The sequence below is a fragment of the Protomyctophum bolini genome (genome assembly GCF_963924005.1).
Source record: "Protomyctophum bolini genome assembly, chromosome: 18".
NCBI classification, from domain to species: domain Eukaryota; kingdom Metazoa; phylum Chordata; class Actinopteri; order Myctophiformes; family Myctophidae; genus Protomyctophum; species Protomyctophum bolini.
Genome location: NC_137879.1, coordinates 17,590,734 through 17,605,270, shown reverse-complemented (window position 1 = coordinate 17,605,270; position 14,537 = coordinate 17,590,734). Strand labels below are relative to the sequence as shown.

Genomic DNA, 14,537 nt, shown 5'->3' with positions numbered 1-14,537 from the left:
CACCAGGGACACTGTAGCTGCAGTGCTCCACCACAAGATGGTACTCATGACTAAATGATCTTCTAATCTACAGTATGTTGACTGACTGACCTTTCCCCCTCTCAGCTGAAGTCGGTCTGTCTGTCGGTCTGTCAAAATCTTATATTTTGAATCAGACTTCAAACATAGAGACCTCCATGCTAGTACTTACTATGAGGGAACACACAGGGAGAATACAAGAAAGACGGCAGCAGAGAGAGGGGTGGGGGAAAAGTGTGTTGATTGATATTGATCTACACAAAATACAGTAGGAAAGCCACAGAATCAGAGGCCAAAGCCTCATCTCATCCTGTTGGTTGATGGGTAATGACTCTAAGGTCAGAACACGGCCTCTATCCTAACTTTAGAGCAGTGGTTAAATGAATGTAGTTGGCTGCAGATCCCCATCTGAAAATGTTTTGTGTCAGGGACCCTCAGAAGAGAAGCTTTGTGTTAAAAATACTTTCACGATATTTTAATAAAAAATAGCAGTTGTACAAGCTTGCAGCGTGGCAAAAGTGACGTGCTGTGAGCTTGTAGATCTGCTATTTTTGAACTGATTGTGAAGCTATATGAACTACTTTTGCTGGGGACCCCCTGGAAGAAGATCTTAATTCAGAGAGGATGACCGGATGGATTGACCAAACTCAGCTATGAGTACTGGAGGAGTACTAGTCAGTATGTTGTTCTGAATGTACAGCACTTTGGTTCAACCCTGTTGTTTTTAAATGGACTCTATAAATAAAAATAGATTAGATAGGACCTAAAACCACTCACTCCCCAATAATAAAAACACTGATGCTACAGGATTCAAACCCATATCAGACAGGATTTATAACCATAACAACACTGATGCTACAGGATTCAAACTCATATCAGATATATCAGACAGGATTTATAACAGTGGCCTACTTGGCCAGATATTGCACTTTGGGCTTCAGGCAATACCACTTGTCACCAATTGTGTTCCACCCAAAGATTTTCCCCCCAGAATTAGGACACCAAGGTTAAAGTGATTAACATACTCCTGGGATAAACGCCTTCTTAAGTACTTACAAGTAGCTCACAATGAGTCGCATTGCGACACGTTGTGAGATTGTTGCTGCTCTTTCTGGCAAAGAGATTTGGTGTAGAAGGAAACAAGAGGAGACCGAGTGGCTGGGGTGGCTCAGGGGTAGAGTGGCCAGTAGAGCAGCTGGATGGGAACCTTGAGTTTCCCAGTTCAATCCCAGGCTCCCCCCCAGTTAGTGTCAAAGTGTCCTTGAGCAAGACTCAGAACCCCTAATTGCTCCCGATGTGCAGGTTGGTGCCTTACATGGTTTCCTCTCTCATCAGTGTATGAAAGGGTGAAAGTAATGCACTATGTAAAGTGCTTTGGATAAAAGCACTATATAAAAATGTACAGAGCCAACTACTAAGTACAGTATATCAGCTCAAAATATATGGAGTGTATTACACTTTATGATTTCAGAAATGTGCAATGAATAAAACATGGACAGGCTCCAGCCAGGCAGAAGTACTCATTTTGCACTCCTTGTTCAGAACCAGAGCTGCCAGTACTTTCCTCTTTCTACTCTTTACTCCAGGTCTCTACAATGTCCTAAAATAAATAAAGGAAATGCCATATAGTCATAATTCTTTCTGTTATGGCATCTTAAAACACAGATAACGACTGAGCAAGGCCGCGCCTCCAGTCGAATTGCTGTACCATCTCAATTAAAACCAATCAATGTCTTTGAATTGTGCAAGCACCAGCCATGTTGTAGATCTGCTCAAACTCCATCAGCCTCCAGATCACTCTACTGAGTTTGGTACCACATGCTGACCGATCGCACCACTGGTGTGTTCCTGTGGAGTCAATGCATTGCTCTCTCCTTTTTTTGTAGGGTTACGCTATTGTACTGCAGCCAAAAGAGGAAGTGCCTGGAGTGATTGGAGTTGGAGGGAGGCATAAGGCATAAAAGGACATCTGCTGGTTTTTTTTGGTGGGATTAAAAAAAGAAAACGACCACCGACCAAGAGGCCCTGTACATCCCTGCAGCAATGAATCAGCCCGTGTTTCAATCCAATGGATAAATTATAGGCCACGGACACACACACAGTCACACTCACTCACTCTCTCACTCTCTCTCTCTCTCTCACACAGACACACACTACGTCCAACCACCGTTTTGCCATAAAGCCATTGAATGAACACAAATGCCTTCCGCTCTAAGCGCTGCTGAAGGCCAACATTCAGAGCCCTGCTGGTTAAAGCCAAGTCTTCCTATATTGTAGCTAGATGCTATTCAATACAGCAGCAAGAGAACTGCTCAATCAGAAGGCTGCACTTCCACACTCAGAAGTCTATGCATTCACACGCATGCTACACTGCAGTAGTACTGGTGCCTGCAAGTCAACGGCAACACACACACCTGAACACATGAACGTCTGCCTGGCTAGATATCTTATTTAGACTGATTCTATGTGTCAGGTGTTGGTGCATACATTCTGACCAATTGCGGCTACACCCGCCTATAAGTACCCACACGCGTGACTAAATTCTCATGTTATGTAAGGTGTGCCCTATTCATGCGTATATGTGTGCTATGCCTTAACGCGTAGGTTGTTGCGCATTAGCATGTAAAATTAGGTGCACAGGAGTCACGTCTTTATATATTGCAGTTGCACGCACGCACGCACACCCCCCCCCCCCCCCCCCCCCACACACACACACACACACACACACACACACACACACACACACACACTGACACACACTTTGACGCTAGTTTATACCTCTTCCTGGTTTAGGGTCAAGTCCTGTCAGAGCTGTGCTGTCTCCATCTGTGCTTTCCAACTGTTCTGTCACAATTAGAACAGATAATAGATAATGTAATGTAGATAGCTGCTCAATGTCCCTAGTTCTCCCATAAGTTCAGAGAAAAACAAGGAAACTGTCCCTGCATGCAAATAGAAGCTCCATCAAAGCAAATTACACCACATCCTTTGATTATACTGTGGTGTTGATGCATGTGCGTGCGTGCGTGTGTTTGTCTTAGTGTGCATTTGTGCCAACCAGAGTGCAAATATTGAATATCATGCTTGCAAAGCACCCTAGGTTAGCTGCACACAAATTGCTATACACAAAAACACATGCACACACACAGACACAGACCTTCACTGGGGTTCATAAGGAGCATCAAATGATTTCCATTGACTGCAGTTATTCCCAAACCTTAAACCAACCATATAGCAAACATGCACGGCTTGTACGCACAAACACTCAACAACCAAACAGGCTTCGCCTTTTTGAGTAAATAACATGGCGAGAAAAACACACTAACCAGAAGCTGTGTGATAAAAGAAAAACACACATCGCACTGAACCAGCAAAACACAACATTCTCCATCCTCCGTTAATTATTCCATGATCCTCCTGATCAGGTCTCTTACCCCTTTTATCCCCCTCTTTCTCTACCATAGGTTTTTTTTTCATGACAGGAGATTAGAGGCTATAATCTCTATGCTTTACACAACAGTGACATCCTCCCCGACCTCTTCCCCCCTCCTCCATGGGGACACTGACCCTGACACCCTGATCGAACAGTGACATCAACGACAGACAACCTGTGTCAACGCAACATCCTCCAGGAAGTGATGTCTCAGCTGCAGCCTGCCACTGGTTACAGACAATAATCTGGTACATGTACAGTAGGTATTATTACTGTATTGAGAGCACAATAGAGCGACAGGAAGGAGGTAACGGAGAGTGTGGATCACACGCAATACAACCCAGGATGTTCATGTATGGTTTTATGTGCAGCACATTATATCCTTGAGCCACATGGTTGTGTTTGAAATAAGTGTTTATACTAGGGGCTCCATTTTCATCACTGCTAAACCCCTTATCCCTAAACTTCTTTGCCTTTTTTTTTTTTTTTTACTATTTTGAAAAACATTTTTGAATAGTTCAACTAGCCAATCTACATTGACACGTTGTGAGATTGTATTGTAGACTGGCCATTTTAACTATTCAAAAATGTTTTGCAAAATAGTTAAAAAAAAGGCAAAGAAGTTTAGGAACAAGGGGTTTAGCGGTGACGAAAATGGAGCCCTAGATGCCTACATTATACATTTTAGTGTGGTTGGCCACAGGGCAACCACACTGTCTAACCAGAGGAGTATGGGCCTTTTATCCATCTACCGGTAAGTGTACAGAACTCTCCTCAGTCCTCAGATCTGTGAACGTCATCATGTCAAACAGATTATAAACAGAGTGATGCTACAAGCTAGCACATCTCGCTCGCCCTGCCACTGCTGCAACGACAGATGTTACAGTCATATCGGCGGAGGTCGCTTCCTTCCTGTCAGCAGATTTTGATCCTCTCTCTCTCTGTGTGTGAGTGTGTGCGTGCGTGTGTATTTGGCTGCATCACAACATATTAAGTGACTAAACATCTGCCACAACAACAGGGAGATAAAAGGAAACAAGAAATGATGTCATTCCTGTCAACAGGTGTTTCAGAACAGAAATGTTCCCGGGCCGGATATCGGAGTGAATGTCGGAACACATAAAAAAAGAATCGACCTCACGTAATGTCAATCACGTTTGCACACTACCGCCGAATATTGCGTCCGTATAAAACGTTTTCGGACTGGGGTCGATTTTATCCGTTTTTTTGCAGCTGTCTTTCACATAGCTAGACAATGGTCTTTCACCCTTTGAGCAGTGCTGTGGGGTCCTTCGGACTATACCAGACCAACATGGTCACCCTTTGAGCAGTGCTGTGGGGTCCTTCGGACTATACCAGACCAACATGGTCACCCTTTGAGCAGTGCTGTGGGGTCCTTCGGACTATACCAGACCAACATGGTCACCCTTTGAGCAGTGCTGTGGGGTCCTTCGGACTATACCAGACCAACATGGTCACCCTTTGAGCAGTGCTGTGGTCCTTCGGACTCTTCCAGACCAACATGGTCTCCGTTGAGAAGTTAATCATCTCGTTGTCGTTGAAGAGCACAAAGTACTTCATGAAAAGCCTGAGTGGGTGTCAAAATAGGCAGCAAGCAACGCACGCACGCACGCGCACACAACAATGCAGACAAACCCTAACTGCAGACCACTGGCATCACGGGAGGAAACAAAAAGGGGACAGACACTTACTTGTCTTTGATGACCATTATCTCGCCCTTAAACTTAATATTATGTTAAAAAAGATTTCTGTCTAACTATGCCAGCTCACTGGCCTTGTGGTTACAGTGTCTGCCCTGAGATTATGAGGTCGGGGGTTCAATCTCCCAATGCCTCCCTCAGCATCACGTGTTGTTTTGGTCCCTGTGACACACATGTGTCATGCTTAGGGGTTGTACTTGTGCATCTATGTGACTCATGCTACATAATCGGGAGAAAGTAACTTGGTAGCCTTTTGATACCAAGGCCACTTGATTATCACTGGATGTCGATGAAACAAAAAGGGCTTGTCTTTGATTACCATTATCTCGTCCTTATGATTAAACTAAATGTTTAATCATAAGGACGAGATAAATGTCTGTGTAATTGCTGTACAAGTAGCCTATGTAGTTATGAAACAGTTCTTAAAAGTTTTGATGACCAATGTACAACCACCGCTGCAAACTTTATTACATCATAGATCATGTCGGGCAAATGATGCCAAAACATCATCCGCAACAGAGGTTCTTCTGGTTTGCCAGAATCCAGATACCCTCAAATATGAATTAAACAAAGCTGCCCCTGACTGTACATTGTACAATACAGATTGATTGCCGACAAAGTTGATTTGATTATGTTCATTCCTGGTGGTTTTTACGAGACGAAACCGCTGGTTTAATTGCAGTAGCTTGTGGGGTCTGTCTTCCATGTCGTTACCACAGCCTGTGTGATAGTAAGCTAATCATTGTTCACTCCACCAATGTGCTGCTGTCCTGAGTGACATTATTCTTTATTGACATTGGGAAGCTGAGAGGCATACTGTAGGAAAATTATATTCTACAATAAATGTTCATGGATTGCCTGTGGTTAATTTTGATCAACATTCTGACGACTGTCCCACTGATAAACACAGTAACAGTGACGTTAAACAGGGAATTGTTTTGTAATGATAATTAAGTACTATGATATGACCGTGCTAAAGTAAATGGCTGACTGATGCATGTCAACATGTGCACAGCCTGTGCTCCAGTGGTGCAATTGGTTAGTGCATGATGGTACTTATAAGACAGTGACCAGCAGAGCGATGCCAAGGTTGTGAGTTTTGTTTGGGGCACTTAACCTCTTGTTGAAGTGTTTAACCCTGTACAATGGAGGGCCAAGAAAGACTGTACATGTCCTGTAGTGAATGCATCGCCACCTGGACCACGATGCCATCAAACACTCCACCTTATTATGTCACATACTATTATTATTCTATAATGGAAGGCCAACTTCGCCTTGACCATGTGCTGAGTAACCACTATAACATCAAATTAACATAAAACACAATATACAATACACACAATATAGTGGAATACTATAGTCCACAGTTGACCCACTTAAATTGGGTCCTAGTTGATAATGCTGAAAATCACATTGCTTAAAGGAGCATTCAGTGATTTGAAAAAATAAAACCCAGTCCGCCCCGGTAACAAGATGTGCACACGCACTACAGTGGGGACACACACAACAGGCCAACAGCACACACACCAAGGCCCTCGATCATGATTGGCAGAAGGCCCCTCTCTATCCTGATTGGATGAAGGCTGGGCCACCAAAAACGAAACCTAGGGTTTTTTGACCCCCAGGGGTTAACTGGGGACAGGGAGGAACTAGTTAGTGTGCGCCGTGCGGTACTTACAGTAACCAGCCGAGAAATGGAGACCTGGATAATTTATATTTAATTGAGGTGTGCACAACGGAGGGACAGGGAAGATTGATGCCTCCATGATGTATTTCCAAGATAAAGAACCAACGCCTCACCTCTAGTGCAAGATTATACACTAACGCCTCAGTCCATGTGAACGCCAGATCTTGTGAACATCTTATGATCAGTGTTGCCAGATCTCTGATGAAGACTGAAGACTGTGTTGACTTCTGGGCTCCGAAACCCACATGACACAGGAAATCAATCGAAGTGTGCCAGTAGTATGTAATCAGCCCAAAGAGTTCATCTTTCAGGAAGAATACATGCACTGAACATGCACTTCAAGTTTCATGGCAATCCGTCCATTCGATTTAGCATATTAATTAGTCCGGCAACCAACAGGCTTTTTTGTTAAAAATGTGACATTTGGCATATCGTTTTGTTATTGGCCTAAAACAATATTGTCTATTTATATACATACATGAATCCACCTCCTGACGAGCTGTTAGCGCTGAGCAATTTATTTTACAGGGAGTTATATGAGCACCATACCATACCATTAACAACCTATAAGGGAAACTTTAAAATGTCATTATGCTCTTTGAGGGCTTTAAATTAATATATCCAATATACCGAGGCTGCCATTGTTTCATTACCCTTTAGATTATATGGGTGGCAATATAGAGAAAAGACCATGGGGTCACCAACATAATCTTCTCATTAAGATCCTACACCGATACTACAACATTACTAACTAACCAGTGCTCCAGTGGTGCAATCGGTTAGCGCGTGGTACTTATAAGACAGTAACCAGCCGGGAAATGCAGAGGTTGTGAGTTCAAGCCTCACCTGGAGCATGGATCTTTACTTTACTGTGTTCAACCTTTCCTCGCTTCCTACTTCCTACTTTTCATAGGCCAATTCTGCTCATTAGATTTTGAGATATAATATGTGAAACTGGACATTTTCCTAGCCAAAATCAGTAGGGTCCGACCTCCAGGAAGCATTGTGCTCACTCGATGTGTATCATAGCAGTCTGTAAAAGAAAACAGAACTGGCACATCCACTGGAGGGTAGGTGCAGCGTGGAGGACCAAGGAAACAATAAAGGTCTGCACACTATGGCCCAACCATGGCAATCTGCCATTGGATTTTGAGATATTTTGTGTGCAGGTGAAAATGTTGGCTAAATGTTAGATGGAGGGCTAAGTGCTAGACTCCATGCAGGTGTAGGAGGGGGGGTGGAGATTCAGGTGGTCTTTACACAAGAACGGTGTTCATAGGAAACGGCAAAATAAAGTATCGTTTGTTGGTGTCCCTTTAGACAAGAACAGCGTTTTCAGGAGGTGAAAACGCAACAAAGTGAAACCACCTCCCAGAGTGGAAATCTTTGAGAATGCTGTTTCCTATGGTCTCCATATAAACAGGCAAAACGGCAAATCCATGAAACTTATGTCATCATGGCTCACGTTGGCTCACAACGCATATGTTTATTAGTTCCTACAATAACAAGCCTCCCTCCTAACAAGCGCCACTCATCAGCGATGGTGAATGTAAAACCATGATGTATTGTAAATTAAATGCCTTAAGTGATAGGTGGCAGGCAGAAGCATTTATGTAGCCTGCCCTAATGTATTATAAAATATATAAACATCCCGTGGCGCGCTCTGCCTGCATGCTCTGGGCTGCCTGTCAGCCTGTCTGTCACCTCGATGTGTTAGTAGAAAGCAGGCAGCGAGTGACAGCCACAACCCCGTCGTGGTCTGGAAGTATCATCAAGTCAATACAAAATGAGAATGCAACAGGACTTTGCCGTTTTATCTGGAGATGGTCGACGTCTAAAAGAGGCCTCAGTGAATCCTATTATCCTTTTATTGCGATATACAAGAGGAAGAGGAGGCAACACTCTGGCAAGATTTCATCACTGACCAGCAGACTATGTATGGTTCCAAGGGTGAGCCACAAAATAACTATTACAGTACATCAACAGGATAGATTAGCATCCATAATTAACCAGGCATGTGTATATTGGACTATAGGTCCTACTGTACACAGTATAGTAGGCCTACATGTACAGCACCTGTACATAGTTGCATACTATATTATATATACTATATATGTAGCTTTTAGCGTAGGTTCAATAAGGAAGATCTTAACCAACGCGTTCATTCGGCCTTTCAGCACTATCGTGGCTCATCATTATCTGTTCTCAAATCCTAGCGATTTGCAGCAGCCAATCAGGTGATTTGACTCCGCCTTTAAATATCTCTGCCTCTGACACTTCTCCATTCTCCTTTCAGTCTGCAACAAGCAACCCACCTCCATTCCCAACTCCACCTTTCCATCTAGTGTTGAGAAGGAAGGAGGTTCATCTGCTCAGCTGTCACCACCAGCGTCTAGACTCCAATGCTCCAATGGGGTTCTCCCTATTAAAAGCTAATCTTATTCAATAAATGCAATTGGAGTCTAATCGCCAAAATAATGCTCTACCATAATTTAGCCTTTTCCATTTTGCTAAACTGCAAATCTCTCCTTGCTATTGAAACAGTAGTACGTCTTTCTATAAAGCACTTTACATTCACACTATACAGCAGAGTTAACTATGCAAGGCACCAACCTGTTCATCGGGAGGGAGCAGTTAGGGGTTGTGTGACTGTGTGTGTGTGTGTGTGTGTGTGTGTGTGTGTGTGTGTGTGTGCGTTCTTGTGTGTGTGCGTGTTGAATATCATTTAGCAAGGAATTTTCCAGTGTTGCAACTGGCCAGCATGCACTACACACAAGGAGGGATGCAGAAGTTGTACAGTTTGAGCCACATCTGGAGCAATGATAGATTACGCTTTCTTGCAACAGAGAAGATGTAAATCAGCTACTTGTTGTTGTTCAAACAGAGATTTTATCTAACAAAAGAGCATGTGTTGGAAACTTAAGATTGAACCCCTCTGCTGGCTCCTGGTGGATGGGGATGTATCTCTGAATGTCAGTGGAATGAATCCATGCCCTGCTTTTCACCAGAACATCACACCTCTGTTTGTTGGGTCAGTCTTATTGTACGGTCTCTACAGTAGGAAATACCTTGCATTCCTCTGGAGAGCCTGAGGTGTTCTGCCCCATTTCACCCCCATTCAGATCTGCCTGCTGTGGCATGATAGAGGTGAGAGCCATGACTGGGCAGGGAGTCAGGGACAGGCTGCTGGTAATATCTTCACCCACGCACCCGTGCACCACACCTGGCACTGGCCTGGTGCAGAAGAACAACATGTTATTTGTTCTGCATAGCAGGGGATGTGGTTCCAGTTGATTTGGATGGATGTTAAAAGTGAAACGGGAGAGTTTTGGTTTTGTCTGACTGGCCCCAGACTCTGTTGTTGAGTTTGTGGTAAAGTTAAGCGTGTTTGAGTACATACATACAGTAAAAATCTGAATGTCAATTTAACTATGACCATGTCATTAGTACTACAGTAGCACCAACCTATATATAAACCCACCAGACCCTTTTCCTTCCTGTTATTACAGTCTGTAGCCTGAAGGCTCCAAGCCGGGATGGTGCCACACACCGTGAAGTCCCTGGGTCTCAACCCATCAAAACACAATCCTCCATTGGAACATCACCTTACCAAACAATACACTACAATATATTTTGGTCCATGAAGACCTTTACACGTCGCCACCCCCCAATAAAACAATAAGAAATGTCTTAATTAAAATAGCCTACCTGTACATGTTTGAAAAAAAACTTGTAGCATAACATATACAAGAGTAACATATGGGTCCCCTGTGCGTTTGGTAATGAATAATGAAAATATTATGACATTTTCGCTACATGACGACAACTAAAATTAACATGCCAAAATGTGGGTGCTTACACATTTGCAAGCATAATGGCTGGGTAAGGGCCAATTCATACTCCTATTTTACCGCTGTTTCGGCGCTGTAGTGCCGAAATGATTTCTGCTCGTCAGTAGCACCGAAGAGGCGACTTTAGAACGGTACCCGCCCCCCCGAACCTCAAATGACGTCACATTGTAGGCACTACAGAGCCGAACCGCTCTCTAAAATAGGAGTATGAATCGGCCCTTAGAGTCAGGCCAATCCATAATTCAGCAAGTCTATTTAGTTCATCTACGCCAGTGGTTCCCCAACTGTGGTGCGTGCACCCCTTGTGGTGCGCAAGCGCCTTCTAGGGGGTGCGCGACATGAAAAGGCTAATGGTGGTGCTATGGTTTTATTTTAAATATATTAACATATTACGGTATGCCAATATATGGCAAGTATGGCATATTCAGGTTCATAATATATGTGCATATATGTGGATACATAGGAAATATATGTCTCTATATAGCTTATGCAATTTATATTTCCATGTGGGGGGTGCGTCAGATAGGTCGGGAGGTAACAGGGGGTGCATGGCCAAAAAGGTTTGGGAACCGCTGATCTACGCGCATTACTAACTGAACTCAATGAGGGAAAGCAGAAACAACCAGTCCTAACAACAGTGGAAACTTTGCTCCTTAGGCATGCCTTGATAAAGAGAACAGCTGGCATACAACAGCCACTGAACTACATATACAACAAAAAGAACAACAAGAGCCAAGATAAACAGCAGAGTTGCAAGATATAGAAGCTTTATGTCTCACAGCTCAATTTTTGCTGCATTAAAAATTTAAAACTAAACGTGAAAACGGTTCAAATCCATTAGATAAACCTGTTTTCATGATCAAGAATTAGATTATATACTAGAGTCTACACTAGTAACTAGACAGTAAAATGTCTGTGCAAACGGACCCTGAGGATTTTACTTTGTACTCGGCATGACAAATATTTCCCTGAGAATTTCCCATTCAACTCTGAGAGTTAATTTAAACGCTCACAGAGTTACATTAATGTGTGTGTTCCACTCTTGGTACTGTAGCTAATTGGTCCCCAACTGTCCAGGAGAAACACTGCTTCTGTTCTTTATTCCACAACGTAGCAAATTCCATTCACAGTCACAGGTTTGACCACAAGACACCCTGGCTGTCCGGTCACAGGACTTCTTCTTTTCTTTTTTATCTTTTTGTTTATTGAGTGAGTAAAGAACAGGGTACAATCTATTCAATCAGAATTTGTGCCATACCCTAATATATATTAGTGATAATAATATTATATAATATTATTGGATCACCAGTCACAGGACTTCTCTATTCCTCTATCCCATATTTATTTTAAAACAATCGCACCCAGTGTGAAGTGAGCGGTGCCTACCCAGGTGTTGAAGTAAGTGGTGCAGGTATGCCATTTAGTATACAGTAAGGACCTATTTCGTACTGAAATAGACTAATAGACACAGACTGCTACACACATTACTCAGTGTTGGAGCAGCTAGCACCGCTCAAAAAACAAATTAGGACGAACCCATGAGGATGGATCATCTAGTTGTCAAGGCATAAGGGAACTCCCACCATCATATCGTCAGCTAAATGTAGAATCTGATTGTTATTAGTCTATATTGTTTATCTAGAATGAAAGCCAGCAATAGTATGAGTCTCTCGGTTCACAGTTGAGGACCACTAACCTGTAATACATACATACTGTACATGTGCTTTGTTGGGGAAGTGGCTTGGAAGTTGGAACACCACAAGTCACGCAGACTGGCATCTATTCAAACCCCAACTTAGTCCTCCTCTGACCTGTCTGTGTCTCCCTCCCCAGACAAGTCATGCAAGCATTAGAGAAAGCATACAGACATACAGTATGTACTTGGCTACTTGCTTACTCTGGAAGTGCACATTCACTAAAGTAAATTTAAGCATAATTTCAAGCATCTTATATAGTTTTCTAGCACCGTCCAAATCAAATCAAATGAAATTTCATTTATAACTTTATTTATAAGTTTAAAACAACCAAGATTGACCAAAGTGCTGTGCAGATCAGAGGCAACACAGAACAAGCTAGAAACACAATATGAGAAATGTTGACATGATCACAGGAAGCAGATATAAGCATGAAAGATTAAAATCACACCCGTGTGAAGTGAGGGGCGCTCTTATCATTATACAGCATCATACATCATCTCATGAACAACTGAATGTACGTGATTGGTTCCCTTCATTGTCAAAGGCATTTAATGTTTGTGTTGCCACAAATTTAAGTGATATTTGAGGCTAATGTCTCCTTTCATTGTCAATGGAAACTATGAGACTTGTGGGACAAAAGCTGTATATAGGAGGGACTAGCGCTCCTCAAAAACAAAGAAAGTTAAAAGGAACATTATATGGACTCAAATGGGATTAAAAGCCAGAGGAAATAAATGAGTCTTAAACTGATTCTTAAAGACATTTATAGACTGGGCAGATCTAATATAGAAGGGCAGGCTTCTTCAGAGCCTGGGAGCTGTTGCCTTTGCCCCGTGCTTGTACTTTTACTAGTAGTTAGGTCGACCAGCAGTGATCAGCAGATCTCAGAGCTCTAGCTGGGGTGTAGGGTTTCACGAGCTCAATAGGCCATGCCTCTCTTTAAAAGTATAAGGCTGATGTTGTAGTCCTTAAAACCTAGAACACGGTAAAGATGGCAGGCTGCATAAGGGCACTGTCGATTACAGTACACTATAGCTTCAGAAGTCTCCATTCTATGGGAGCAAGCGGGTAGAGTTCACAGTTGCGGAGTTACGCTTTCAACACATCTGAAGCATTGGTGAACAGACTGGGTGTCAACCAATAGGAAATAAGCACTGTGATTGACCCCACTTGGCATGCATTTTGCTTGCAGTGTTCTTTCAGTGAACCAAGTTCAACCAATCACTCCAATGTAAAGCCCAAACCACCCCAAAGGGTCGAAGGGGACGAGACGGTTTTAGCGTTCCGTCCCAGCAGTGTGATATGTCCTGTTGCACTTCGACCCAAGTGATTCAACTGGTTCAATTCAATGGCCTAAATCACACCAATCGGTCGCCATGCATTTGGTGACCCATTGGTGTGGTTTGGGCTTTAAAGTCAAACAAACTACGCCATCCCCCCATTTTTCTCAAGTCAAATTAATTTTGTTTTGACTTTTATGGAAACGATCAAGCATTGTAAACCCTGTTTCTAAATAGGCTATACACGTCTGCATGTTTTAATAGTGTGTCTGTGCGCGTTGCGCACGTGCACGCAAATGCGCATGCATGTGTGCGCGCACGTGTTTTATGGGGAGTCCCCCCACTTCTAAAAGTAGCACTTTTGTTTTGTCAGTAACTAATAAATTATTACTCTTAAAAAAGGGTAGGCATAATAAGCTTTGGCTTCAGCCTACACCTTTTCGGTGCTAAACCTGATCATGTAACACAATTGTCTTTTAAACATGAAAATGTCAGTACTGAAATAAACTATTCATTCATTCATTCATTCATTCACTACAACACTGGATGTGGGTAATTCTGCATTGACAATGCTGCTGACTACTGTCTATGCTTGCACATTGGCACACCCATGGCTCTGGGCACACCTAAATCTAACACACAGTGACACCCATTAATTTGAATAGCTGCAGTTGCTAGCCTGCCGTGTTACAATACAGTCTCAGCGCCACGGGGCTGCCAAAGGGGGCTTGGCACCCTCAGTTGCATGTTCTGCCCCCTCAGTTTAAGTTTTATGCACATATTGTTTCACTATATAAAAGTTATGTGTGCCCCCTCGCCATTTTAAACTGCCCCTCAGTCATTTCATCCT

General features: G+C 43.0%; 1 protein-coding gene across 1 annotated transcript in view; it reads right to left on the bottom strand.

Annotated features, from left to right (window-relative positions):
- rhbdf1b (rhomboid 5 homolog 1b) overlaps positions 1 to 14,537 on the bottom strand; it is a 48,733-nt gene that overhangs the window by 26,069 nt on the left and 8,127 nt on the right. The gene's annotated exons all lie outside the window — the stretch shown is intronic.